Genomic DNA, 27,010 nt, shown 5'->3' on the forward strand with positions numbered 1-27,010 from the left:
TGGAAGGAGCGTTGACCAGTCCATACAGCATAACCAAATATTCGTAGTGGCCAGCAGGGGTGATGAACGCGGTTTTCCATTCGTCGCCTTCTCGAATTCGGATGAGGTTATATGCGCTCCTCAAGTCCAGTTTAGTGAACATCTTGGCCTCACGCAGCTGCTCCAGTGAGGAAGGAACCAACGGTTGTGGATAGCTGAACTTCAAGGTTATTCTGTTCAGGGTTCGATAGTCGATACAAGGACGTAGTCCGCCATCCTTCTTAGGAACAAAGAAAAAGCTGGCAGCAGCAGGTGACGTGGAGGAACGGCTATACCCCTGTTTCAGAGCCTCTTCAATGTACTGTTGCATGGCTTTCTGTTCGGGAATAGACAGGGAGTAGATTCGTCCCTTAGGAATGGGTTCTCCTGGAACAAGGTCGATCGCACAATCCCAAGCTCGATGAGGGGGTAATTTAGCAGCCTCGACAGGATTGAACACATCTGCAAACGAGGAATAACAGGTAGGTATGGAAACGGACAGACTCTCAGTGGGGCTTTCGATGGAGGTTGAGTTTACTGGGACAATGTTAGGTGCATCAACGATGGATGTGGTCACCAACTCGGCAGTTCTGGATGCACACCTACACCCCCAGTTCAGGATCTTACCAGATGACCAGTTGATATTGGGTTGATGTCGAATAAGCCATGGGCGACCCAGAATTAGATCAGTCTGACTGTTCTCTAATATGAAAGGTTCAAAAAGTTCGTGATGTGTATTTTCGACACCCAGGATGATGGGTTTAATCTGAGCTGTGACATACCCCTTATTTATGGTTTCACCCGTCACTGCATGGATGGAGTATGGTCTGGCGGTGGCTGATTTCTCGAGCTGGAGTTTTTGGCAGAGCCTTCCGGAAATGAAGTTTCCTGCCGACCCGGAGTCCACTATGGCTGTGGCAGAAACATGGAAAGTCGTGGATTTTAAGATGACTGAAATAGTTAGTGGGGCTGATACCGAATCGGCCGTAAAGACAGAACTCACAAGCATTCTGGGGGGTCGAGTCGGACATGACTGACGAAAGTGTCCTCCCATTCCACAATACAGACATAACCTGAGTTCACGGCGCCGGGCACGTTCCGCTGGGGACAGTCGGTAAGTATCCAATTGCATCTTTTCTCCATCTGCTTCGGGCGGAGCTTCCGTGGGATACTGAGAATTACTAGTGGGTCGGCGATTTTCTAGATAACAGCCCTGAGATCGTTGATGCACACGGAGAGCTTGTTGGATAAATTTTTCAACACCCAGACTGTCATCATATATCGCCATTTGCAGACGGAGAGCAGGATTCAGACCACGTCAGTAAACAGAAATGAGCGCCTTCTCGTTCCACCCACTTGCAGAGGCTAAAGTGTGAAATTCCAACGAATACTCAGAAACCGATTTTCGACCTTGGTATAGTTGCAGTAGTTTGTCACTGGTGGAAGAATCATCAACTGGTCGTCCGAAAACTTCTTTAAAATGGTCTACAAACCCTTGTACCGATGAGGTTGTAGTGGACTCCTGTAACCACATGGTTTCAGCCCATCTCAAAGCAGCCCCGGATAACTGTTGGATGATAAAAGCGATTTTCGATCTTTCTGTGGGATATAACTGATTTTGCTGTTCCAGAGCGAGCGAACACTGAAGCAGGAACCCGTTGCAATCCTCCACCCGTCCGGAGAATGGCGCTGGACGTGATGCTTGGTTAGCGAAGCATATCATCGAAGAAGTGGAGTCTGCGGAAGTGCTGAGCGTAGACTGACCGGAATTTTGAACAGCGGCTTTAGACTGTACAGGGTTATCACCATGGCGGGTAGCTTCCATCGCGCTGTTTAACTTTTCTGTTCTGGTCAAGCCTTCTGTCAGGATACAGGCACAGAGGCGGAGGTAAGTGAAAGCAAACGTGAGTTTATTTACAGTGATATATGTGCAGAGACAAAGTTCATGTGCAGGTGCGTTGACGATCACGTCGTGCAGAGGATCCCAGGTGAGCAGACCCTTCTTCAGAGAGTTGGACGTGGGTAGACAATGTCCAGTGATACGAATACTTTTCTGTTTCAGATCCAGGGAGGAACAGGGAGATCTCGGTGGACACGTGGAGCACTTGGATTCAAATGGCAGGACTCGGGAAACAGGGAACCAGACTGGAATACTGGAGACAGCAAGACAGGGAGACAAAGGTGAGTATATTCAGGGGTGAGTATAGTTACGTGATGGATCTTCGTTGGCAGACTTGGAAACTTCGGGAAATCGTGGGTAACGGTCTTCTCCTGTTGGAGGCTTGACAATGACTGGGGTGTGCGTGAGTGTTTTATAGGGCTGGGTAACGAGGTGACTGATTGTGAACAGGTGTGACTGGTTAATATTCCGGGGAGAGTGACCTTTGAGTGGTGGATGGGAATGAATCTGATTGATTCCTGACAAAAACAAGTGTTTTTTTGTTTCAACAAATGATTCTCAACTATGTTATAAAAGATATACCAAAACGATTTGATATACCATTTTAAGTTTTAGATCTGTTTGATGATCATATTATTATGAATTGTCATAAACGCCTTTATGTTATATTTGGTGTTTCTTAGTAATCTCTGCCACAAAAGCTAAACAAAACAAAACGATTTAAGCATGGCATGATACCAGCAAGATTGTACCAAGAAGTGTTATTGATTTTCTTATTAAAAAGTTCATCACACTATTTACAATTTGTACACAAGGCAATTCAAAGTGATTCACAGTTGTATAAAAACAATAATGCTTATGCGCATAATAATAATAATCATTAATTATTATAATATTATAATAATTAATTACATAAAAAAGAAATGCTGTAGTAAAATACTTTCAGTTGGAATATGACAGCTATGTAACGTGCTGTTTATGCCTGTGTCCTTTCAGATTATGTATGCATACCCGGTTTTACGAAGAACCTCTGAGGGTCGACTCCTTATGGGGCCAACTGAGGAGGCCAATAGGAGGAAGATCGTGTTGGCAGGGAGGGCCAGGTGTAAGGAGGAGGTCCTGGCTGAGGCCACTGCCTTTGTGAGGCAGAATGGAGGGAATCCTGGAGACCAGTTCCTGGTTCTGGCTCACTGCAAGATCCAGTTTGGGAAACACCAGGGTCAGAGGTTCCTGTGGCTGCTGGAGAACTCACTGGGGTATGCCTGCTATCTGGTCAGCAGCATTTTGGGGGAGGAGGAGAGGGACAACCCGCTGTCTGACAACAAACACCTGTTCCTCAGATACACCTCGAAGATCAGGGAGGTAGGCGAGGCTGTGGAGGTGTGTCATATAAAACAGAACATGCTGCAGGAGGCCCAGAGGACAGGAGACTCTGGATGTCTGATGGTGGAGTTTGGGGATTTTAAGGGTAGGTCAATGAAGGAGGTGTATGAGGACCCAAGCAAGGAGGCCCAGGCTATTATCATCACCTACCTGAAGAAGGCAAAGGCCGGGCCTAACACCAATATGGCCCTTTTCAAAGCATACTTGCTGAGGAGGCAGGCTCCAGCCCACGTGCCCACCACCACTGTGCCCACTGCATCTGTCCTCACTGCTGCTGTGCCCACTGCCACTGTGTCTGTTCCTCCTCCACCTACTGCCACTAAGAACAGACCACTGCTGGCGACCAATGTGAAGGCCCTGTTGGCGTGGGGGAAGCATTTATCTGCTTCACAGCTGGCACAAAATATTTTGTCTCCAGCCAAACCCTGTAAGTGATTTGCAAGCTTTAAAATCATTACAGTATATATTATGCAGTATATATGTCTAACGAAAATACGTGTTCAACAGCTGCAGGACCACGTGTACCACCTGCGTCTGAGTCCGCAGCCCGGAGACAGCTCTTTACATGTGGTGAGTATCACTTAACGCATACAAGTGTGTTGGTGACATGTGCTTAGTGTTTTATGTTATTTTACAGACTCTGCTGCTACGGATTTTTTTGAGGAGGAAGATGACCTGGAGATGGCAACTGTAGCCTCGCAAGCTGAAGAACAACTTCCTCAAGGTATGTAAATCTTAAACAATATTTTACAAACAATTACAAATAAAACAAAACAGTATTTTTTAAATGACATATTATTTTATTTCACAACACAGAGGAATGGCACTTCTCAGGTGTCAATCTACATTCACTCTTTGAGTGAACATCCTCAAAGGAAAAAAGATAATTTAAAGGTGTATGTAAAAGGTTTTATTTAATTTTTTATCGTAATCACTGACTAAAGCTCATTCTTGTCATCTCACACTTCCCCCACTCCCCTTGGAATAAGTGGCTGTTGTACTGTTTGGTCTGCTTCGCTTCACACTTGGCTGATCCCATCTTTTTTTCTTCTTGTATTTCTTCTAATGGTGCTTGGATGAAAAACAGGATGATTTTCACTGCTTCCTTCCATCTTTTAATCATCATGTCATCTCTCTACTAATCATACATGCTTTGCAGTAAACCTTGTAATCGCAGTAGCTGTCCAGCAGAGCTGAGAAAGTCATGCAGTGAAAGTCTAAAACAATAAGATAATTTTGTTGTGTTTTTTTACGCTCCAGCCACTGCAGGCTCGAGAGGCCCTGCTCCTGCCCCGGCTTGTGCTACTGCCCCTGCTCCTGCCCCTTGTCCTGCTCCTCCAGCAATGTGGACCCCTGGCCAGGTGTCCCAGTCGCCTGCAGAGCTTCCTGTCCACTGGAAAGAGCAACTCCCATCTTTCCAGCAAGGCCTTCAACCCCTGTCCCTCTGCACCAGGACCATCCTCACTACAGCCACCCACAGGACTGCAGCGCCCTGCCCAGCCTCCTCTGCAGTCTCCTCCTCTGCGCCCTGCCCAGCCTCCTCTGCAGTCTCCTCCTCTGCGCCCTGCCCAGCCTCCTCTGCAGTCTCCTCCTCTGCGCCCTGCCCAGCCTCCTCTGCAGTCTCCTCCTCTGCGCCCTGTTCAGCCTCCTCTGCAGTCTCCTCCACAGCCTTCTGTCCAGCCAAGTGCTGCCTCTGCTCCTGCAACATCAACTGGGTCCAGTGTTGCAGACCAGGCTCCTGTAAGTAAGCTTCTCATTATTCGTATGCAAGTGCTGCAGCGTGATTTCCAATGACCACAACAAAAGAGGCCGCATTTCCTCTGTGCTGGAAACTTTGCACTGGCTACCTTTTAATTGTAGATTTAATAAAAAAATTGCGCTTTAAGCCATGCAAGCTGGAATGTTTGCGGCTCGGCAGCAGCAGGGAGGATGTATGTTTCGGCTCATTGGTATAGGGGTATGATTCTCGCTTAGGGTGCGAGAGGTCCCGGGTTCAAATCCTGGACGAGCCCATTATTAGGCTTTGCTTTTAATCTCTTCAGCCTGATTAGGGCAACCAGGATATTTATATCCCGGGTTTCGGCAGAGGAACCACGTCCGCCTCTTTTAGTCTACCTGATTCCACCTAGCCTCATCGCTATCTGCCTCTCAGACAGCCAGCTATCAGGAAGTGTTGGTTCCATGGTGTAATGGTTAGCACTTTGGGCTTTGAATCCAGCGATCCAAGTTCCAATCTAGGTAGAACCTTTTTAGGTTCTTTGCGGAAGGGTGCGAAAAAGCAGAGGTGATGCGCAACTGCTGACGTGGCAGTGAAATTGGCAATCTCAAACAGAGTCGGAATTGGGGAAACATGGGCTTAAAAAGCAAAGGCTTCATTTGCTCCTTGCTATCGTGCTTTTGGACTCAATGACTTAAATCTCTGCTGCTCATGGGAAAAGTTGACACACGCCAAGGTTCCATGGTGTAATGGTTTGCACTCTTGGTTCTGAATCCAGCGATCCGAGTTCAAATCTCGGTGGGACCTGCTTTTGCCAGGAATGTGTGCAGTACCTCGTTCGAAAAAACTTTTTCGGCAGCACTGAGCCGCAAGAGCTCATCTAGGTAGTGCCTCTTGAAGGGGGGCGTAAAAAGGATGGACAGCACTGGAGAATGCAGGCATCAATCCCGCTACCTCTCGCATGCTAAGCGAGCGCTCTACCATTTGAGCTAATTCCCCTCGATGATGGAGAGGAGGTGTCCATCGCTCTCAAAGACAAAGACGAGGGCGCGATCACTGGCTACCTTTTAATTGTAGATCCGAGTTCAAATCTCGGTGGGACCTGCATTTGCCAGGAATGTGTGCAGTACCTCGTTCGAAAAAACATTTTCGGCAGCACTGAGCCGCAAGAGCTCATCTAGGTAGTGCCCCTTGAAGGGGGGCGTAAAAAGGATGGACAGCACTGGAGAATGCAGGCATCGATCCCACTACCTCTCGCTTGCGCCTACTGCTTCCTACCGATTGAGCCAAAGTAAGCCCAAAGTAAGCCCACGTGAGCCAATCGTGTTTCTCTGCTGTGGCTTACTTTTGACCAATCGCGTTCTCTCCTGTGGCTTACTTTTGACCAATCGTGTTTCTCTCCTGTGGCTTACTTTTGACCAATCGCCTTTCTCTCCTGTGGCTTACTTTTGACCAATCGCGTTTCTCTCCTGGGTCTGCTCCTGTGGCTTACTTTTGACCAATCGGCGACCGCGATTATTATCGTCATCTTTGCAATCTTTGCAACAGGTAAGTTTATTCTTCACGACTGTATAATCGATCATTATTCATTCATAAACAGTGTTTGATTTTGGACAATTAAACATGCCAATAAAGCTAGCTAGCGTGTAATAGCACACGTTTTCTTCTGTACATGTGAACCTGCAACTTTACCATGATATACAGTAAAAAACATGCCACTACTGTCAAGATAATTAGCCGACCGCTAATTAAGCTATATCCTCCTTAAACCATTTTTTTGTTGTTGTTAATTTAGTATTTTTTGTGTCATTCATTACATTATTATATACATTACTCCAGCCCACGTGCCCACCACCACTGTGCCCACTGCATCTGTCCTCACTGATGCTGTGCCCACTGCCACTGTGTCTGTTCCTCCTCCACCTACTGCCACTAAGAACAGGCCACTGCTGGCGACCAATGTGTAGGCCCTGTTGGCGCGGGGGAAGCATTTATTTGCTTCACAGCTGGCACAAAAGATTTTGTCTCCAGCCAAACCCTGTAAGTGGGTAAGTTTTTTCTTTTTTCTCCAGCCACTGCAGGCTCGAGAGGCCCTGCTCCTGCCCCGGCTCGTGCTACTGCCCCTGCTCCTGCCCCTTATCCTGCTCCTCCAGCATTGTGGACCCCTGGCCAGGTGTCCCAGTCGCCTGCAGAGCTTCCTGTCCACTGGAAAGAGCAACTCCAATCTTTCCAGCAAGGCCTTCAACCCCTGTCCCTCTGCACCAGGACCATCCTCACTACAGCCACCCACAGGACTGCAGCGCCCTGCCCAGCCTCCTCTGCAGTCTCCTCCTCTGCGCCCTGCCCAGCCTCCTTTGCAGTCTCCTCCTCTGCGGCCTGCCCAGCCTCCTCTGCAGTCTCCTCCTCTGCGCCCTGCCCAGCCCCTCTGCAGTCTCCTCCTCTGCGCCCTGCTCAGCCTCCTCTGCAGTCTCCTCCACAGCCTTCTGTCCAGCCAAGTGCTGCCTCTGCTCCTGCAACATCAACTGGGTCCAGTGTTGCAGACCAGGCTCCTGTAAGTAAGCTTCTCATTATTCGTGTGCAGGTCCTGCAGCGTGATTTCCAATGACCACAAAAAAAGAGGCCGCATTTCCTGTGTGCTGGAAACTTTGCACTGGCTACCTTTTAATAGTAGATTTAATCAAAAAATTGCGCTTTAAGCCATGGAAGCTGAAATGTTTGCGGCCCGGCAGCAGCAGGGAGGATGTATGTTTTGGCTCGTTGGTCTAGGGGTATGATTCTCGCTTAGGGTGCGAGAGGTCCCGGGTTCAAATCCCAGACGAGCCCATTATTAGGCTTTGCTTTTAATCTCTTCAGCCTGATTAGGGCAACCAGGATATTTGTGAGAAATTGGGGATAAAATGTGCCAGAGAGAGGCCGGTTAGCTAAGTTGCTTAGAGCGTGGTGCTAGTAACGCCAAGGTCGCGGGTTTCATCCCCGTACGGGCCACTCATTTTCTCTCTGGGACCTTCGCTCTGCTCTTCTCGAAAATGACGGGCGGTCTCCCAGACATCCCTGCTGGCTAAACCATGCAAGTATCTGTCCGAAATGGCTCAGTTGGGAGAGCGTTAGACTGAAGATCTAAAGGCCCCTGGTTCAATACCGGATTTCGGCAGAGGAACCACGTCCGCCTCTTTTAGTCTACCTGAGTCCACCTAGCCTCATCGCTATCTGCCTCTCAGACAGCCAGCTAGCAGAGTGTGTTGGTTTCATGGTGTAATGATTAGCACTCTGGGCTTTGAATCCAGAAATCTGAGTTCAAATCTCGGTGGAACCTTTTTAGGTTCTTTGCGGAAGGGAGGGAAAAAACAGAGGTGATGCGCAACTGCTGACGTGGCGGTGAAATTGGCACTCTCAAACCGAGTCGGAATTGGGGAAACATGGGCTTAAAAAGCAAAGGCTTCTTTTGCTCCTTGCTATCGCGCTTCTGGACTGAATGACTTAAATCTCTGCACCACATGGGAAAAGTTGACACACGCCGAGGTTCCATGGTGTAAGGGTTCGCACTCTGGGCTCTGAATCCAGCGATCCGAATTCAAATCTCGGTGGGACCTGCTTTTGCCAGGAATGTGTGCAGTACCTCGTTCGAAAAAACTTTTTCGGCAGCACTGAGCCGCAAGAGCTCATCTAGGTAGTGCCCCTTGAAGGGGGGCGTAAAACAGATGGACAGCACTGGAGAATGCAGGCATCGATCCCGCTACCTCTCGCATGCTAAGCGAGCGCTATACCATTTGAGCTAATTCCCCTCGATGATGGAGGAGAGGTGTCCATCGCTCTCAAAGACAAAGACGAGGCGCGATCCCTAACACGTGTGCAGGTGCTGCAGCGTGATTTCCAATGACCACAAAAAAGAGGCCGCATATCCTCTGTGCTCGCAACTTTGCACTGGCTACCTTTTAATTGTAGATTGAATCAAAAAATTGCGCTTTGACTCCAGCGATCCGAGTTCAAATCTCGGTGGAACCTTTTTAGGTTCTTTGTGGAAAGGAGGGAAAAAACAGAGGTGATGCGCAACTGCTGACGTGGCGGTGAAATTGGGACTCTCAAACCGAGTCGGAATCGGGCAAACATGGGCTTAAAAAGCAAAGGCTTCATTTGCTCCTTGCTATCGTGCTTCTGGACTCAATGACTTAAATCTCTGCTGCTCATGGGAAAAGTTGACGCACGCCAAGGTTCCATGGTGTAATGGTTAGCACTCTGGGCTCTGAATCCAGCGATCCGAGTTCAAATCTCGGTGGGACCTGCTTTTCCAGGAATGTGTGCAGTACCTCGTTCAAAAAAACTTTTTCGGCAGCACTGAGCCGCAAGAGCTCATCTAGATAGTGCCCCTTGAAGGGGGGGCGTAAAAAGGATGAACAGCCCTGGAGAATGCAGGCATCGATCCCGCTACCTCTCGCATGCTAAGCAAGCGCTCTACCATTTGAGCTAATTTACCATTTGAGGCTGAAGAGCTCTCACAGGAGGAGCGGGAGGGCGAGCTGGGCCCGCAGGCTTTGGTGGTTGTGGGGCCTGGCGTTTTTTTGGTTGGTATCTGGGGGCTCGCAGCAAAAGAGTGGGATAGTCTAGTTCCAGCATGCACCAGTTGTTCCATTTTCTCTGAGAAGCACAGAAGTGGAGATGCTGGAGAGAGTGATAATGTTTCCGGTGAGAGGGATTTTTGCTCTGGTGTTATTGGAGGCTCTAATATGCTGTCCTGGTTTCCCTGGCTGTTTTCCAGAAAGTCGTCTATGGGTGCTGTATCTTGGAGCAGTGCTGGTATGTCACAGTCTGTCTGTGGTGAGCTCTGTGGGCAGGGCTCAGCTGAGATTGTGTCCGTGAGCAGAGGTTGTTGTGGCTGAGTGGTGTTATCACTGTCCTTGTGTGATGTGTCAACCGCATGTCCATTCAGGTGCTGAAGTGAAATCCTGTGGTCATTCATACTGTATCCAGGTGTGTGTGTGCCATTCAGGTTGAGTGGATTGGCACACATTGCAGAAGGATGACGGAGGGAGAAGTAGATATTGTCCTTTAGCACTCTTGAACCAAGTTTGTTTGGGTGGTGGCCATCCTGTTGAAACAGTTGCCTCTGACTCCAGAAAAGATTGAAGTTGTCAATAAAGTTCACTCCTTTTATATTGCAGGTTTTTTGCAGCCATGTATTAAGCCCAAGCAACCGTGAAAACCTGATTGTTCCTCTTGCTGGGAGTGGTCCACTGATGAATGTTTGAACTTTCAGTCTTTTAAGTGTTTCAAAAAGTTAATTGAAATCCTTTTTAAGAAGTTCCGACTGCTCTTTATGAATATCATTCTTCCCCACATGAATGATGAGTCGATTTGCAGTCTTATGTTTCATCAGAATGTTCTGAAGTTCCCTGTTTACATCAGAAGTTGTTGCTTGTGGAAGGCAGCACGTTGTTGTATCCCTGCTATTAATGTTTCTGATTACGGAGTCGCCCACTATCAGAGTCCTGGGCTCGGCTGCACTGTGAGCTGAGTGCCGCTGTCTGCTCGACCTTGAGCCCCAGTTAGCATCAGTGTTAGCTACTGGCTGATTCTGTCTGTGTGCGATCACATTCATCAAATTTGGGGATTCCTCATTCATTAATACTTCAAATCTGTTCTCAAGATGTATAGGCGGTGGTAGGAGACCAGTGTTTGCAGTCCTTGTCAGAGCCGTATCTGGGGTAGAGGATGCTACTGCAGTAATATGTGATGCTCGTGACAATCTGATGTCTCGAGTGCCTTTGGGTCTCGCACCCTGTTTGTGCCATCGATTAGTAAAACGATCGGCTTGTTTCTCTACACTCAGTTTGGCCTGTCGAGAAGCACTAGATTCATGGGACTCACCGGCTGTATGCTGAGGACGTCCATGACGAAGCTCTGTCGTGTGTTCCGTCTGGTTTGGTGGTCCCACAATTAACTTTGTTTCAAGAATTGCAATCCTTTGTAAAAGTCTGTGGCAGTTGGAGCAGCAAGTAGATTCCAGAGGAGGCTTTTTCTTATCCTTATGAATGTAGGCAGTTGTGTTTTCTCTTCCCCGGAATGTAAGCTTTCAGTGGGAGGCTGGTCGAATAAAATAATTCTGCTTTTTTTTGTAGTAATCCAAGCGTTTGAGCACTGTGCTGATTTGCTGAAGTTAAAATTAGGTGATAAAAGGAGATAAATTATAGAAATATAAAAGCGATAGAGCAAAGCGCGGAGCAGTAAGCGAGAGCGTCCGAACAGTAGCTGAGCAGGAAGTAGTCGTCATCAGTAGTAATTATCGTCATCTTTGCAACAGGTAAGTCTATTCTTCACGACTGTATAATCGATCATTATTTATTCATAAACAGTGTTTGTTTTTAGACAATTAAACATGCCAATAAAGCTAGCTAGCGTGTAATAGCACACGTTTTCCTCTGTACATGTGAACCTGCAACTTTACCATGATATACAGTAAAAAACATGCCACTACTGTCAAGATAATTAGCCGACCGCTAATAAGCTATATCCTCCTTAAACCATTTTTTTTGTTGTTGTTAATTTAGTATTTTTTTGTGTCATTCATTACATTATTTTGAGCACAAGAAGATTTTTACTAAAACCTTTTAAAAAAAAAGTTTAATTCATATATGTTATACTATACTATGTTATACACCAGTATACATATTTATGTTATCTTTTTAAATACTATGTTATACATATTTAAGAAGACATGAATAGGCAAAAACAAGTGTTTTTTTGTTTCAACAAATGATTCTCAACTATGTTATAAAAGATATACCAAAACGATTTGATATACCATTTTAAGTTTTAGATCTGTTTGATGATCATATTATTATGAATTGTCATAAACGCCTTTATGTTATATTTGGTGTTTCTTAGTAATCTCTGCCACAAAAGCTAAACAAAACTAAAAGATTTAAGCATGGCATGATACCAGCAAGATTGTACCAAGAAGTGTTATTTATTTTCTTATTAATAAGTTCATCACACTATTTACAATTTGTACACAAGGCAATTCAAAGTGATTCACAGTTGTATAAAAAACAATAATGCTTATGCTCATAATAATAATAATAATATTCATTAATTATTATAATATTATAATAATTAATTACATAAAAAAGAAATGCTGTAGTAAAATACTTTCAGTTGGAATATGACAGCTATGTAACGTTCTGTATATGCCTGTGTCCTTTCAGATTATGTATGCATACCCGGTTTTACGAAGAACCTCCGAGGGTCGACTCCTTATGTGGCCAACTGAGGAGGCCAATAGGAGGAAGATCGTGTTGGCAGGGAGGGCCAGGTGTAAGGAGGAGGTCCTGGCTGAGGCCACTGCCTTTGTGAGGCAGAATGGAGGGAATCCTGGAGACCAGTTCCTGGTTCTGGCTCACTGCAAGATCCAGTTTGGGAAACACCAGGGTCAGATTTTCCTGTGGCTGCTGGAGAACTCACTGGGGTATGCCTGCTATCTGGTCAGCAGCATTTTGGGGGAGGAGGAGAGGGACAACCCGTTGTCGGACAACAAACACCTGTTCCTCAGATACACCTCGCAGATCAGGGAGGTAGGCGAGGCTGTGGAGGTGTATCATATAAAACAGGCCATGCTGCAGGAGGCCCAGAGGACAGGAGACTCTGGATGTCTGGTGGTGGAGTTTGGGGATTTTAAGGGTAGGTCAATGAATGAGGTGTATGAGGACCCAAGCAAGGAGGCCCAGGCTCTCATCACCTACCTGAAGAAGGCAAAGACCAGGCCTAACACCAATATGGCCCTTTTCAAAGCATACGTGCTGAAGAGGCAGGCTCCAGCCCCTTGCCCACCACCACTGTGCCCACTGCATCTGTCCTCACTGCTGCTGTGCCCACTGCCACTGTGTCTGTTCCTCCTCCACCTACTGCCACTAAGAACGGCCACTGCTGGCGACCAATGTGAAGGCCCTGTTGGCGCGGGGGAAGCATTTATTTGCTTCACAGCTGGCACAAAAGATTTTGGCTCCAGCCAAACCCTGTAAGTGATTTGCAAGCTTTAAAATCATTACAGTATATATTATGCAGTATATATGTCTAACGAAAATACGTGTTCAACAGCTGCAGGACCACGTGTACATCCTGCGTCTGAGTCCGCAGCCCGGAGACAGCTCTTTACATGTGGTGAGTATCACTTAACGCATACAAGTGTGTTGGTGACATGTGCTTAGTGTTTTATGTTATTTTACAGACTCTGCTGCTACGGATTTTTTTGAGGAGGAAGATGACCTGGAGATGGCAACTGTAGCCTCGCAAGCTGAGGAACAACTTCCTCAAGGTATGTAAATCTTAAACAATATTTTACAAACAATTACAAATAAAACAAAACAGTATTTTTTAAATGACATATTATTTTATTTCACAACACAGAGGAATGGCACTTCTCAGGTGTCAATCTACATTCACTCTTTGAGTGAACATCCTCAAAGGAAAAAAGATAATTTAAAGGTGTATGTAAAAAGGTTTTATTTCATTTTTTATCGTAATCACTGACTAAAGCTCATTCTTGTCATCTCACACTCCCCTTGGAATAAGTGGCTGTTGTAGTGTTTGGTCTGCTTCGCTTCACACTTGGCTGATCCCATCTTTTTTTCTTCTTGTATTTCTTCTAATGGTGCTTGGATGAAAAACAGGATGATTTTCACTGCTTCCTGCCATCTTTTCATCATCATGTCATCTCTCTACTAATCATACATGCTTTGCAGTAAACCTTGTAATCGCAGTAGCTGTCCAGCAGAGCTGAGAAAGTCATGCAGTGAAAGTCTAAAACAATAAGATAATTTTGTTGTGTTTTTTTACGCTCCAGCCACTGCAGGCTCGAGAGGCCCTGCTCCTGCCCCAGCTCGTGCTACTGCCCCTGCTCCTGCCCCTTATCCTGCTCCTCCAGCATTGTGGACCCCTGGCCAGGTGTCCCAGTCGCCTGCAGAGCTTCCTGTCCACTGGAAAGAGCAACTCCCATCTTTCCAGCAAGGCCTTCAACCCCTGTCCCTCTGCACCAGGACCATCCTCACTACAGCCACCCACAGGACTGCAGCGCCCTGCCCAGCCTCCTCTGCAGTCTCCTCCTCTGCGCCCTGCCTAGCCTCCTCTGCAGTCTCCTCCTCTGCGCCCTGCTCAGCCTCCTCTGCAGTCTCCTCCACAGCCTTCTGTCCAGCCAAGTGTTGCCTCTGCTCCTGCAACATCAACTGGGTCCAGTGTTGCAGACCAGGCTCCTGTAAGTAAGCTTCTCATTATTCGTGTGCAGGTGCTGCAGCGTGATTTCCAATGACCACAAAAAAAGAGGCCGCATTTCCTCTGTGCTGGAAACTTTGCACTGGCTACCTTTTAATTGTAGATTTAATCAAAAAATCGAGCTTTAAGCCATGCAAGCTGAAATGTTTGCGGCCCGGCAGCAGCAGGGGCGATGTATGTTTCGGCTCGTTGGTCTAGGGGTATGATTCTTGCTTAGGGTGCGAGGGGTCCCGGGTTCAAATCCCGGACGAGCCCATTATTAGGCTTTTCTTTTAATCTCTTCGGCCTGATTAGGGCAACCAGGATATTTCTGAGAAATTGGGGATAAAATGTGCAAGAGAGAGGCCGGTTAGCTCAGTTGGTTAGAGCGTGGTGCTAATAACGCCAAGGTGGCGGGTTTTCATCCCCGTACGGGCCACTCATTTTCTCTCTGGGACCTTCGCTCTGCTCTTCTCGAAAATGATGGGCGGTCTCCCAGACATCCCTGCTGGCTAAACCATACAAGTACCTGGCCGAAATAGCTCAGTTGGGAGACCGTTTGACTGAAGATCTGAAGGTCCCTGGTTCAATCCTGGGTTTCGGCAGAGGAACCACGTCTACCTGATTCCACCTAGCCTCATCGCTATCTGGCTCTCAGACAGCCAGCTAACAGAGTGTGTTGGTTCCATGGTGTAATGGTTAGCACTCTGGGCTTTGAATCCAGCGATCCGAGTTCAAATCTTGGTGGAATCTTTTTAGGTTCTTTGCGGAAGGGAGGGAAAAAACAGAGGTGATGCGCAACGGCTGACATGGCAGTGAAATTGACACTCTCAAACCGAGTCGGAATTGGGGAAACATGGGCTTAAAAAGCAAAGGCTTCATTTGCTCCTTGCTATCTTGCTTCTGGACTCAATTGCTGCGTTCCAAACCGCATACTTCCCTACTATATAGTATGGGAAAAAGAGTAGGCGAGCAAAAAAAGTAAGTTCGAATCCTCACTATTCATAAAAGAGTAGGCGAGAATTACCTGGTTGACGTACTAATTATCGCGAGATTTGGACGATAGTGCGTTCCAATATGCCTACTTTCCTACTATATAGTAGGCGAAAACAGTACGTGAAAGAAGCAGTACGTTCGAAACATCAGTATTCCTAAAAGAGTAGGCGAGAAGTTCCCGGATGATCTCCTGCTTTCGCCCAGACATTTGAGTGCTTTTCAGCTTGTACTCATCTATCCCAGTAGGCCACGCGAGAGCATACGTCATTATCAAACATCACGGAGATCAGCGACGCCGGGGGTTTTCAAATGTGAGTAAACACGGTTCCTTATGTGTTAAACTACAATAGAGTAGACGTTTTAACTGTTGAAGGTGTAAAGTAGTTAGACAGTATAGTATAGTTGTGATTTTGCTGTAAAAACATGTTTTGTATAGCTAGCTAATAGGGGAGCTCTAAGCACATGTAACGTCTCTAAAGTGGATTTACATAACCATATACATCTTAAACACGCTTATTTAAAATGTCTATTTACATCTGAAAGGAAAATATTGTAAGTATTGACATATTGCAGATGAGCACATCACAACATGAAAAAGACATCTGAGTGATGTATGTGTGGCATTATCATAGGATAGGATAACGTTAATTCACTGTTGTCAACACTGTTGACATTAGACTAATGTGCTGTAAATAAGTTAAATAAACAAATCTATAAAGTAACTAAACATGTTTTTATTCAGACTGGTGTGAGCACTGAGGATGAGGAGCCCAGAGCTGAATCCTGGAAACGGTGCCATGGATGAGACTGTCATAAGATCTCTCCATCTGCCCTTATCGCCTCAGATTGTGATGCGCAGAGCAGCAACAAGCTCCGGCACGAAGGCACGGTCACCTCTGGTGAATTCATCAGAATAAAGCCGCAGAATGGGAACCGCTGTGTTGAGATGGCAGTAGGATGTGGGCTTCAGCGCCCAAATACATGCTTGTAGTTTGAATAAAGATTTGTTTCATGTGCATGCATTTGTTTATTGTGTGATGGTTACTTTTATTTGTTCTTTTACTCATTTACTCATGTTTCTTATTGTTGTCAGTATATAAAATATAATTATTTAATGTATGCATTAATTCATTGCTTGACTGACAATTGAGATGTTCACGTGTATTCATCCATAACTCATATGACAAAACAAATTACATGTTGCTTGTTTTATTAAATTATATCATTTTTAGTATATAAAAAAAGTAATATACTTAAGTATTGGTCAGCATTTAATATTATTTTGTTTAAGTTTTGGGGTGGGCTAACAATGCAATTCATTCTGAGGTAATATTAATTTTTTATGAGCGATACTTGCATTTTTCGAGCATAAAGTCAACAGTTTCTCCAAAGGAGATCTTCGAGCAGCGGCCCGTCTCCTTGTGCACTGCAGACAGTAAACGCAGAGGAAAACTGTTCTAGGTTGTGCTGTCGAGTTACTGATGTTATGAAGTGTTAGTGCACCTGTCGCTCATATAATTTAAACTTATAAACTTATTACATAAAGATCATGGAAAGATACTAGTTGTATCTAACAATGAACAATCATAATGACAAAACAGAAAACATAAAGATCATTGGTTTGTGTACATCATAATATGATATTTATACACAGGAAAAAAGAACAATAACAAGGCTAAATATCTTTAAATATAAATAGTTCTTCATAATACATTAAAAAATAGTTTTGTTGTTATTGTCTGAGGGATGAAACGAGAGGTAAATTCATCAAGAAAAGAGGAAAACTTGAAGGAGAAACTTTTTGGGTATAAAATAAAGAAATTAACAACATATTCAAGAGATGTTTACAGATAGATGAATTAAACGTGTCGTTCATCTTTTAAGTTGTTGCGCTTGTGATAACGTGTCGTAGGTCACATGATAGCATCAACATGGCGGATGATGTCCGGATCGCATTCATAGGCTGCGTCCGAAACCGCATACTTCCCTACTATGTAGTAGGGAAAAAGCAGTAGGCGAGCGAATAAGTATGTCCGAATCCTTAGTATCCATAAAAGAGTAGGCGAGAATTACCAGAGTGACATACTAATTATCGCGAGATTCGGGCTCACGTATACTTATAGTGCGTCCGAATATTCCTACTTTCCTACTATATAGTAGGCGAAAACAGTATTTGAAAGGAGTAGTATGTCCGAAACCTCAGTACTCATAAAAGAGTAGGCGAGAAGTTCCCGGATGGCTTACTGCTTCAGCCCAGATTCTGAAGCAACCATCGACGGATACTTTTCTATCCCAGGAGGCCACGGGAGAGGATACGTCATTATCCAACATTACGATCAGCGACGCGGGTGTTTTCAAATGTGAGTAAACACGGTTCCTTGTGTTAAAACGTGTTGAAATACAGAAGACTAGAGTAAACTGTCGAATTGTTGAAGGTTTAAAGACGTTAGACAGTATAGTATAGTTGTGATTTTGCTGTAAAAACACGTTATTGTGTATTGCTATCAGGAGAGCTCCAGTAAGCACACATCTCCAAAGTAGATGTACATAAACCATATACCTCTTAAAGATGCTTATTTTAAATGTCTATTTACATCTGACAGGAAAATCTTCTATAAGTATTGCAGATGAGCACATCACAACATGAAATAGACATCTGATGTATGTGTGCTATTTTAGAATTTACTGTTGTGGCAACACTGTTTACATTAGATAAATGTGCTGTAAGTAAGGTAAATACACAAATCTATAAAGTAACTAAACATGTTATCTATTTTATTTGTCCATTAGTACTGTTGATAAATTTAGGAACATTTGGGGGAGAGGAGAGTGGCTCATGAAGCTGAATGCTGCATCAAAGGCTTTGAATGAGTATACTACAGAAATGAATAACAAAATCTATTTAAATCTTAAGTTGTAGTTTATTTTAATTATTGTAATTTCAAACACAGTTATTACAGCACTTTTCTCATTCGGATCTGAAATGTCTGCAGACTGGTGTGAGCACTGAGGATGGAGAGCCCGGAGCTGAATCCTGGAAATGGTGCCATGGATGAGACCCTCCATCACTCCACCGGCCCTTATCGCCTCAGAACAACCTCCGGCACGGAGGCACGGTCACCTGGTGGTCAGCTGATTCATCAGAATAAAGCCACAGAATGAGAACCGCTGTGTGGAGATGGCAGTAGGATGTGGGGTTCAGCGCCTGTAAATACATGCTTGTAGTTTGAATAAAGCTTTGTTTGTGTTGTTGACTTGTATATGCATTTGTTTATTCTGATGGTTACTTTTATTCATTATTTTACTTATCCATGTTTCTTATTGTTGTTGTCAGTAAATAAAATACAATTATTTAATATATTTATGCTTTAATTCATTGCTTGACTATAACTGTATTTACTGCATTTATCTAGTGTGTATTCATGCATATGTCATATGACAAAACAAATTACATTTTGCTTGTTTTTACTAAAATATACAATTTTCAGTAAAAACAAGTTTTGGTCAGCATTTATCATTATTATTGTGTAAGTTTTGGGGTGGGCTAGCGATGCAATTCATTCTGGGGTAATCTTGTTTTTTAAGGAGTGATACTTACATTTTTCTAGTATAAAAATCAACAGTCTTCTCCAAAGGTGAGATCTTCGAGCAGTCGTGTGCTGTGAGCAATGTGCAGACATTACAAACGCTGAGGAAAACTGTTCTATGTATGGCTGTCGAGTTACTGATGTTATGAGGTGTTAGTGCACCTGTCGCTCATATCATTTTTTATTGCAGAACTTATAGTTACATACAAGATCAGGATGAACAATCATAATGACAGAAAACATAAAAATGGGTTTGCATCCATCATAATATGATATTATATACACAGGAAAAAAAGAACAATGACAAGTTTAAATATCTTTGAATAATAGCGGTACAAACAAACTGATGTTGTTGTTGTTATTTATAATCCAGAGGGATGAAACATTCAACAAGAAAAAGAGGAAAACATAAAGGACAGCCCTTAGGGGCCCAAAAGGGCTTTTTGCTTGTGGGTGAACATTTTGGATTTAAAATAAAGAAATTAAAAACATATTCAAGAGATGACGATTTAGGTTTTTTGTAATGAAAAATTATATATTTAAGGTGTTATATATAAGTATTAATATATATATATATATATATATATATATATATATATATATATATGTATATATATATATATATATATATATATATATATATATATATATATATATATATATATATATATATATATAGCATATTTAAACTGTTTGGTCACATTAGAAGCGTTACAAATAAGAACTTAAATCGACCCTAAATGTATTGGTTATACTACAATCACAAAATAAGCAGGTTTAATCAATATCAAGATATTACAGAGATTAATTAAACGTGTCGTTCATATCTTTTAAGTTGTTGCACTTGTGATAACGCGTCGTAGGTCACATGATAACGTCAACATGGCAGATGTCCGGTTCGCATTCATACTAAACGAGATTTGGCTATAAAGTACCTACTCTTTTAGCGCTCGTTAAGTAAGTACTTATTGAAATTAAGTACCTACTCATTGAGTATGCGGTTTCGGACGCAGCCATACTCAACGAGATTTGGCTATAAAGTACCTACTCTTTTAGCGCTCGTTAAGTAAGTACTCATTGAAATTAAGTACCTACTCATTGAGTATGCGGTTTGGAACGCAGCCAATGACTTAAATCTCTGCTGCTCATGGGAAAAGTTGACACACGCCAAGGTTCCATGGTGTCATGGTTAGCACTCTGGGCTCTGAATCCAGCGATCCGAGTTCAAATCTCGGTGGGACCTGCTTTTGCCAGGAATACGTGCAGTACCTCGTTCGAAAAAACTTTTTCGGCAGCACTGAGCCGCAAGAGCTCATCTAGGTAGTGCCCCATTTGAGCTAATTCTGCTCGATGATGGAGAGGAGGTGTCCATCGCTCTAAAAATAAAAAAGACGAGACGCGATCCCTAGCACGTGTGCAGGTGCTGCAGCGTGATTTCCAATGACCACAAAAAAAGAGGCCGCATTTCCTCTGTGCTGGTAACTTTGCACTGGCTACCTTTTAATTGTAGATTTAATTAAAGTATTGCACTTTAAGCCATGCAAGCTGAAATGTTTTCGGCCCGTTGGTCTAGGGGTATGATTCTCGCTTAGGGTGCGAGAGGTCCCGGGTTCAAATCCAGGACGAGCCCATTATCAGCCTTTGCTTTTAATCTCTTCAGCCTGATTAGGGCAACCAGGATATTTCTGAGAAATTGGGGATAAAATGAGCCAGAGAGAGGCCGGTTAGCTCAGTTGGTTAGAGCGTGGTGCTAATAGCGCCAAGGTCAAGGGTTCAATCCCCGTGCGGGCAACTCATTTTCTCTCTGGGACCTTCACTCTGCTCTTCTCGAAAATGACTGGCGGTCTCCCAGACATGCCTGCTGGCTAAACCGCACAAGTACCTGGCCGAAATAGCTCAGTTGGGAGAGCGTTAGACTGAAGATCTAACGGTCCCTGGTTCAATCTCGGGTTTCGGCAGAGGAACCACGTCTGCCTCTCTCAGTCGAGGTGGTCCATTGACCAATCGCCAGCTCCTATCTACCTGATTCCACCTAGCCTCATCGCTATCTGCCTCTCAGACAGCCAGCTAGCAGGGTGTGTTCGTTCCATGGTGTAATGGTTAGCACTCTGGGCTTTGAATCCAGCGATCCAAGTTCAAATCTAGGTGGGACCTGCATTTGCAGGAATGTGTGCAGTACCTCGTTCGAAAAACCATTTTCGGCAGCACTGAGCCGCAAGAGCTCATCTTGTTAGTGCCCCTTGAAGGGGGGGGTAAAAAGGATGGACAGCACTGGACAATGCAGGTATCGATCCCGCTACCCCTCGCATGCTAAGCGAGCGCTCTACTATTTGAGCTAATTCCCCTCGATGATGGAGAGAAGGTGTCCATCGCTCTCAAAGACAAAGACGAGGCGCGATCCCTAGCACGTGTGCAGGTGCTGCAGCGCGATTTCCAATGACCACAAAAAAACAGGCCGCATTTCCTCTGTGCTGGCAACTTTGCACTGGCTACCTTTTAATTGTAGATTTAATCAAAAAATTGCGCTTTGAATCCAGCGATCCGAGTTCAAATCTCGGTGGAACCTTTTTAGGTTCTTTGCGGAAGGGAGGGAAAAAACAGAGGTGATGCCCAACTGCTGACGTGGCGGTGAAATTGGCACTTTCAAACCGAGTCGGAATTGGGGAAACATGGGCTTAAAAAGCAAAGGCTTCATTTCCTCCTTGCTATCGTGCTTCTGGACTCAATGACTTAAATCCTTGCTATCGTGCTTCTGGACTCAATGACTTAAATCTCTGCTGCTCATGGGAAAAGTTGACACACGCCAAGGTTCCATGGTGTAATGGTTAGCACTCTGGGCTTTGAATCCAGCGATCCGAGTTCAAATCTCGGTGGGACCTGCTTTTGCCAGGAATGTGTGCAGTACCTCGTTCGAAAAAACTTTTTCGGCAGCACTGAGCCGCAAGAGCTCATCTAGGTAGTGCCCCTTGAAGGGGGGGGTAAAAAGGATGGACAGCACTGGAGAATGCAGGCATCGATCCCACTACCTCTCGCTTGCGCCTACTGCTTCCTACCTATTGAGCCAAAGTAAGCCCAAAGTAAGCCCACGTGAGCCAATCGTGTTACTCTGCTGTGGCTTACTTTTGACCAATCGCGTTCTCTCCTGTGGCTTACTTTTGACCAATCGTGTTTCTCTCCTGTGGCTTACTTTTGACCAATCGCCTTTCTCTCCTGTGGCTTACTTTTGACCAATCGCGTTTCTCTCCTGAGGCTTACTTTTGACCAATCGGCGACCGCCATTATTATGCAAGGCAAGGCAAGTTTATTTATATAGCACATTTCATACACAATGGTAATTCAAAGTGCTTTACATAGAAGAAATTAAAATAATCAAAATAAATCAGAATAATTAAAACAGTTTGGAATAAAAGATAATATACAGAAATAATCAAATGAAATCAGAATAATTATAACATAAAATAAAATACAGTGCAAACAGTCGGACGAACAGTGGCACAGTGCTCATTCAGTAAATGCACAGTTAAACAGATGTGTTTTGAGTCTGGATTTGAATGTGACTACTGTAGGAGCACATCTGATCTCTTCTGGAAGCTGGTTCCAGCTGCGGCTGGCATAGTAGCTAAAAGCAGACTCGCCATGCTTAGAGTGAACCCTTGGTATTTCTAGCTGATGTGATCCTAATGATCTGAGTGATCTGTTGGGTTTATATTCACTGAGCATATCTGCAATGTATTGAGGTCCTAGGCCATTGAATGATTTATATACCAGTAATAATACTTTAAAATCAATCCTAAATGTAACTGGCAGCCAGTGTAAAGACCTGAGGACTGGTGTGATGTGTTCATATTTTCTGGTTCTGCTCAGAATCCTAGCAGCAGCGTTCTGTATGAGCTGCAACTGTCTTATGGTCTTTTTGGGAAGGCCAGTGAGAAGTCCATTACAATAATCCACCCTACTGGTGACGAAAGCATGCACAAGTTTTTCTAAGTCTTGACTGGAAACAAAGCATCTAATTCTTGCAATATTTTTCAGGTGATAATATGCTGATTTATTTATTGATTTAATAAATAAATTTAATAAATGATTTAATGCATTGGCAAAGGGAGTCAATGGGGCTGTAATCGTTAGGCGATAGGGATAAGTAGAGCTGTGTGTCGTCTGCATAGCTATGGTAAGCCATTTGGTTCTTTCTCATTATTTGGTTCATTGGGAGCATGTACAGGTTGAATAGGAGTGGCGCAAGAATTGAGCCTTGAGGGACTCCGCATGTCATGGATGTCCAGCCAGTTTTCCAGCCTGTCAAGAAGTATTTTGTGATCGACGGTGTCAAATGCAGCACTGAGGTCGAGTAGTACCAGCACTGATAATTTGCCTGTATCAGTATTTAAGCGAATATCATTTATTATCTTTATGAGCGCGTCCTCTGTACTGTGGTGCGGTCGGAAACCAGATTGAAAATGGTCAAAGTATCCATTCGAGCTTAAGAATTTGTTCAGCTGATTGAAGACAACTTTTTCAATGATCTTGCCTATGAAAGGAAGATTTGATATCGGTCTATAGTTGTTTAATATGGTCTTATCCAGATTGCTCTTTTTCAGGAGGGGCTTGACGACAGCAGTTTTCAGGGAGGTCGGAAAACTCCCAGAGAGAAGTGAGGCATTTACCACTTCCAGGAGATCTGCTTCTAAGCTGTGTAACACATTTTTGAAAAAAGATGTGGGAAGTGCGTCAAGGGCGCAGGTTGATGTTTTTAGTTGCTTCCAAAATTTTCCCATCAATTTCTTCGAAATCAGACATAGTGGCTACTTTCTCGTGCTGTTGTCTGATCTGCCTGACCCCAGCGCAACTCAAGGATGAGCTGATCACCTTTCTGATATTATTGATTTTCTCAGAGAAGAAAGAAGTAAACTCACTGCACTTTCTCACTGAGAGCATTTCACTGGGAATCTGGCTTGGGGGGGTTGTCAGTCTCTCTACAGTAGCAAAAAGAGTGCGCGTGTTGTTTATATTGCTGTTTATAATATTCGAGAAAAAAGTCTGTCTAGCTTTGCTTAGTTCCTTATTGAAAGCATGGAGGCTGTCTTTGTAGATGTTATAATGGACTACAAGTTTTGTCTTCCGCCACATGCGCTCTGCTTTTCTGCATTGTCTTTTCATATTTTGCACTGCTGTTGAGTTTCTCCAAGGTGCTTTTTGTCTGCCACTCTTCTTCCTGACTTTCACAGGAGCAATATCATCAATTACACTCTTAACTTTTGAGTTAAAAGAATCCCGGAGAAAATCAACAGAGTCAGCAGATATGCTTGGTGTTAAAGATATAGCCTTCATAAATAGTACACTAGTGTTCTCATTTAAGCATCTCTTCTTGACAGACACAGATCTAGCTTCAATGGCAGGAGAGATCAATATATCAAAGAAAATACAAAAATGATCAGACAGTGCTACATCCTTAATAACAATTGATGAAATGTTTAGACCCTTACTGATAAGTAAATCTAGAGTGTGTCCACGATTATGTGTGGGTCCATGTACATGCTGAGTCAGATCAAAAGTTTTTAAAACAGTTTTGATTTCTTTTGCAATATTGTTTTCTGCATTATCTATGTGAATGTTAAAATCTCCAGCAATGGCAAAGCAGTCAAACTCTGAGGAAATTGTTGATAACAGTTCTGTTAAGTTCTCAGCAAAAGCTGGAGAGTATTTTGGAGGCCTGTAAACAATGATAAGTAAAATGCGTGGAGCACCTTTTAACACAATACCGAGATACTCGAAAGACGGGTAATTCCCAAATGATATTTGCTTACATTGAGAGACATCTTTATAAAGAGCAGCTAAACCTCCGCCTCTTCTGACAGCTCTGCAGACACTCATAAAAGTAAAGTTAGGAGGGGCTGTTTCATTGAGGACTGTTGCACTGCAACTTTCTTCTAGCCAAGTTTCATTTAGCAACATAAAATCCAGGTTGTATGTGGTTATTAAGTCGTTGACTAAAAGTGATTTATTTTTAAGTGAAAGGATGTTTAAAAGTGCTAACTTAACAGTCTTACTTTTTGTCCCCACAGCAAACTTGGTATGTCGTGTAATAGGCACCAGATTAGATGGGTTTGCTGTACGGCTTTTGAAGGCCTTAGACTTTCTATCATGTAATCGAACAGCAATAGAAAAAGATACAGGCACACTGGGTTCCCGCTGGTTCTGTAAACATTTGAGAAAGTTATTGTTATCATAGCGGGGACCCGACACATATCACTGAGAGCTGGTATCAGTTGTTTTTGGTTCACCTCGAGCCGCTGGGGGAGGGTGTGGGCCCTGGCGCTGTGGCAGAGGCCGAAGAGCTCACAGGAGGAGGGAGAGGGCGAGCTGGGCCCGCAGGCTTTGGTGGTTGTGGGGCCTGGCGTTTTTTGGTTGGTATCTGGGGGCTCGCAGCAAAAGAGTGGGATAGTCTAGTTCCAGCATGCACCAGTTGTTCCATTTTCTCTGAGAAGCACAGAAGTGGAGATTCTGGAGAGAGTGATAATGTTTCCGGTGAGAGGGATTTTTGCTCTGGTGTTATTGGAGGCTGTAATATGCTGTCCTGGTTTCCCTGGCTGTTTTCCAGAAAGTCGTCTATGGGTGCTGTATCTTGGAGCAGTGCTGGTATGTCACAGTCTGTCTGTGGTGAGCTCTGTGGGCAGGGCTCAGCTGAGATTGTGTCCGTGAGCAGAGGTTGTTGTGGCTGAGTGGTGTTATCACTGTCCTTGTGTGATGTGTCAACCGCATGTCCATTCAGGTGCTAAAGTGAAATCCTGTGGTCATTCATACTGTATCCAGGTGTGTGTGTGCCATTCAGGTTGAGTGGATTGGCACACATTGCAGAAGGATGACGGAGGGAGAAGTAGATATTGTCCTTTAGCACTCTTGAACCAAGTTTGGTTGGGTGGTGGCCATCCTGTTGAAACAGTTGCCTCTGACTCCAGAAAAGATTGAAGTTGTCAATAAAGTTCACTCCTTTTATATTGCAGGTTTTTTGCAGCCATGTATTAAGCCCAAGCAACCGTGAAAACCTGTTTGTTCCTCTTGCTGGGAGTGGTCCACTGATGAATGTTTGAACTTTCAGTCTTTTAAGTGTTTCAAAAAGTTAATTGAAATCCTTTTTAAGAAGTTCCGACTGCTCTTTATGAATATCATTCTTCCCCACATGAATGATGAGTCGATTTGCAGTCTTATGTTTCATCAGAATGTTCTGAAGTTCCCTGTTTACATCAGAAGTTGTTGCTTGTGGAAGGCAGCACGTTGTTGTATCCCTGCTATTAATGTTTCTGATTACGGAGTCGCCCACTATCAGAGTCCTGGGCTCGGCTGCACTGTGAGCTGAGTGCCGCTGTCTGCTCGACCTTGAGCCCCAGTTAGCATCAGTGTTAGCTACTGGCTGATTCTGTCTGTGTGCGATCACATTCATCAAATTTGGGGATTCCTCATTCATTAATACTTCAAATCTGTTCTCAAGATGTATAGGCGGTGGTAGGAGACCAGTGTTTGCAGTCCTTGTCAGTGCCGTATCTGGGGTAGAGGATGCTACTGCAGTAATATGTGATGCTCGTGACAATCTGATGTCTCGAGTGCCTTTGGGTCTCGCACCCTGTTTGTGCCATCGATTAGTAAAACGATCGGCTTGTTTCTCTACACTCAGTATGGCCTGTCGAGAAGCACTAGATTCAGTGGGAGGCTGGTCGAATAAAATAATTCTGCTTTTTTTTGTAGTAATCCAAGCGTTTGAGCACTGTGCTGATTTGCTGAAGTTAAAATTAGGTGATAAAAGGAGATAAATTATAGAAATATAAAAGCGATAGAGCAAAGCGTGGAGCAGTAAGCGAGAGCGTCCGAACAGTAGCTGAGCAGGAAGTAGTCGTCATCAGTAGTAATTATCGTCATCTTTGCAACAGGTAAGTCTATTCTTCACGACTGTATAATCGATCATTATTTATTCATAAACAGTGTTTGTTTTTACACAATTAAACATGCCAATAAAGCTAGCTGGCGTGTAATAGCACACGTTTTCTTCTGTACATGTGAACCTGCAACTTTACCATGATACATGATACATGGCATGATACCAGCAAGATTGTACCAAGAAGTGTTATTGATTTTCTTATTAATAAGTTCATCACACTATTTACAATTTGTACACAAGGC

General features: G+C 44.1%; 2 long non-coding RNA genes and 9 other non-coding genes across 11 annotated transcripts; 10 read left to right on the top strand and 1 right to left on the bottom strand.

The window, feature by feature from the left end:
* Positions 1–7,769: 7,769 nt before the first annotated feature.
* Positions 7,770–7,841, top strand: trnap-agg (transfer RNA proline (anticodon AGG)). The gene has a single exon. It is a non-coding gene; the product is annotated as a tRNA-Pro (tRNA).
* A 1,384-nt stretch (positions 7,842–9,225) lies between these two features.
* trnaq-cug (transfer RNA glutamine (anticodon CUG)) lies at positions 9,226–9,297 on the top strand. The gene has a single exon. It is a non-coding gene; the product is annotated as a tRNA-Gln (tRNA).
* Positions 9,298–14,459: 5,162 nt separating this feature from the next.
* Positions 14,460–14,531, top strand: trnap-agg (transfer RNA proline (anticodon AGG)). Its single transcript has one exon. It is a non-coding gene; the product is annotated as a tRNA-Pro (tRNA).
* Positions 14,532–14,619: 88 nt separating this feature from the next.
* On the top strand, positions 14,620–14,694 carry trnai-aau (transfer RNA isoleucine (anticodon AAU)). The gene has a single exon. It is a non-coding gene; the product is annotated as a tRNA-Ile (tRNA).
* Positions 14,695–14,936: 242 nt separating this feature from the next.
* Positions 14,937–15,008, top strand: trnaq-uug (transfer RNA glutamine (anticodon UUG)). The gene has a single exon. It is a non-coding gene; the product is annotated as a tRNA-Gln (tRNA).
* A 3,068-nt stretch (positions 15,009–18,076) lies between these two features.
* LOC143741459 (uncharacterized) lies at positions 18,077–18,611 on the top strand. The gene is made up of 2 exons (XR_013205051.1): positions 18,077–18,122; positions 18,245–18,611. It is a non-coding gene; the product is annotated as an uncharacterized LOC143741459 (long non-coding RNA).
* LOC143741458 (uncharacterized) lies at positions 18,153–18,948 on the bottom strand. Its single transcript, XR_013205050.1, has 2 exons — positions 18,850–18,948; positions 18,153–18,456 (listed from the first exon to the last, which is right to left on the bottom strand). It is a non-coding gene; the product is annotated as an uncharacterized LOC143741458 (long non-coding RNA).
* A 1,061-nt stretch (positions 18,949–20,009) lies between these two features.
* On the top strand, positions 20,010–20,081 carry trnaq-cug (transfer RNA glutamine (anticodon CUG)). Its single transcript has one exon. It is a non-coding gene; the product is annotated as a tRNA-Gln (tRNA).
* A 315-nt stretch (positions 20,082–20,396) lies between these two features.
* trnap-agg (transfer RNA proline (anticodon AGG)) lies at positions 20,397–20,468 on the top strand. The gene has a single exon. It is a non-coding gene; the product is annotated as a tRNA-Pro (tRNA).
* A 255-nt stretch (positions 20,469–20,723) lies between these two features.
* trnaf-gaa (transfer RNA phenylalanine (anticodon GAA)) lies at positions 20,724–20,796 on the top strand. Its single transcript has one exon. It is a non-coding gene; the product is annotated as a tRNA-Phe (tRNA).
* Positions 20,797–21,645: 849 nt separating this feature from the next.
* On the top strand, positions 21,646–21,717 carry trnaq-uug (transfer RNA glutamine (anticodon UUG)). The gene has a single exon. It is a non-coding gene; the product is annotated as a tRNA-Gln (tRNA).
* Positions 21,718–27,010: the final 5,293 nt, after the last annotated feature.

The sequence above is a fragment of the Siphateles boraxobius genome, unplaced genomic scaffold, assembly GCF_051911475.1.
Source record: "Siphateles boraxobius isolate OS27281-9 unplaced genomic scaffold, OSU_SipBor_1 19, whole genome shotgun sequence".
Classification (NCBI taxonomy): Eukaryota; Metazoa; Chordata; class Actinopteri; order Cypriniformes; family Leuciscidae; genus Siphateles; species Siphateles boraxobius.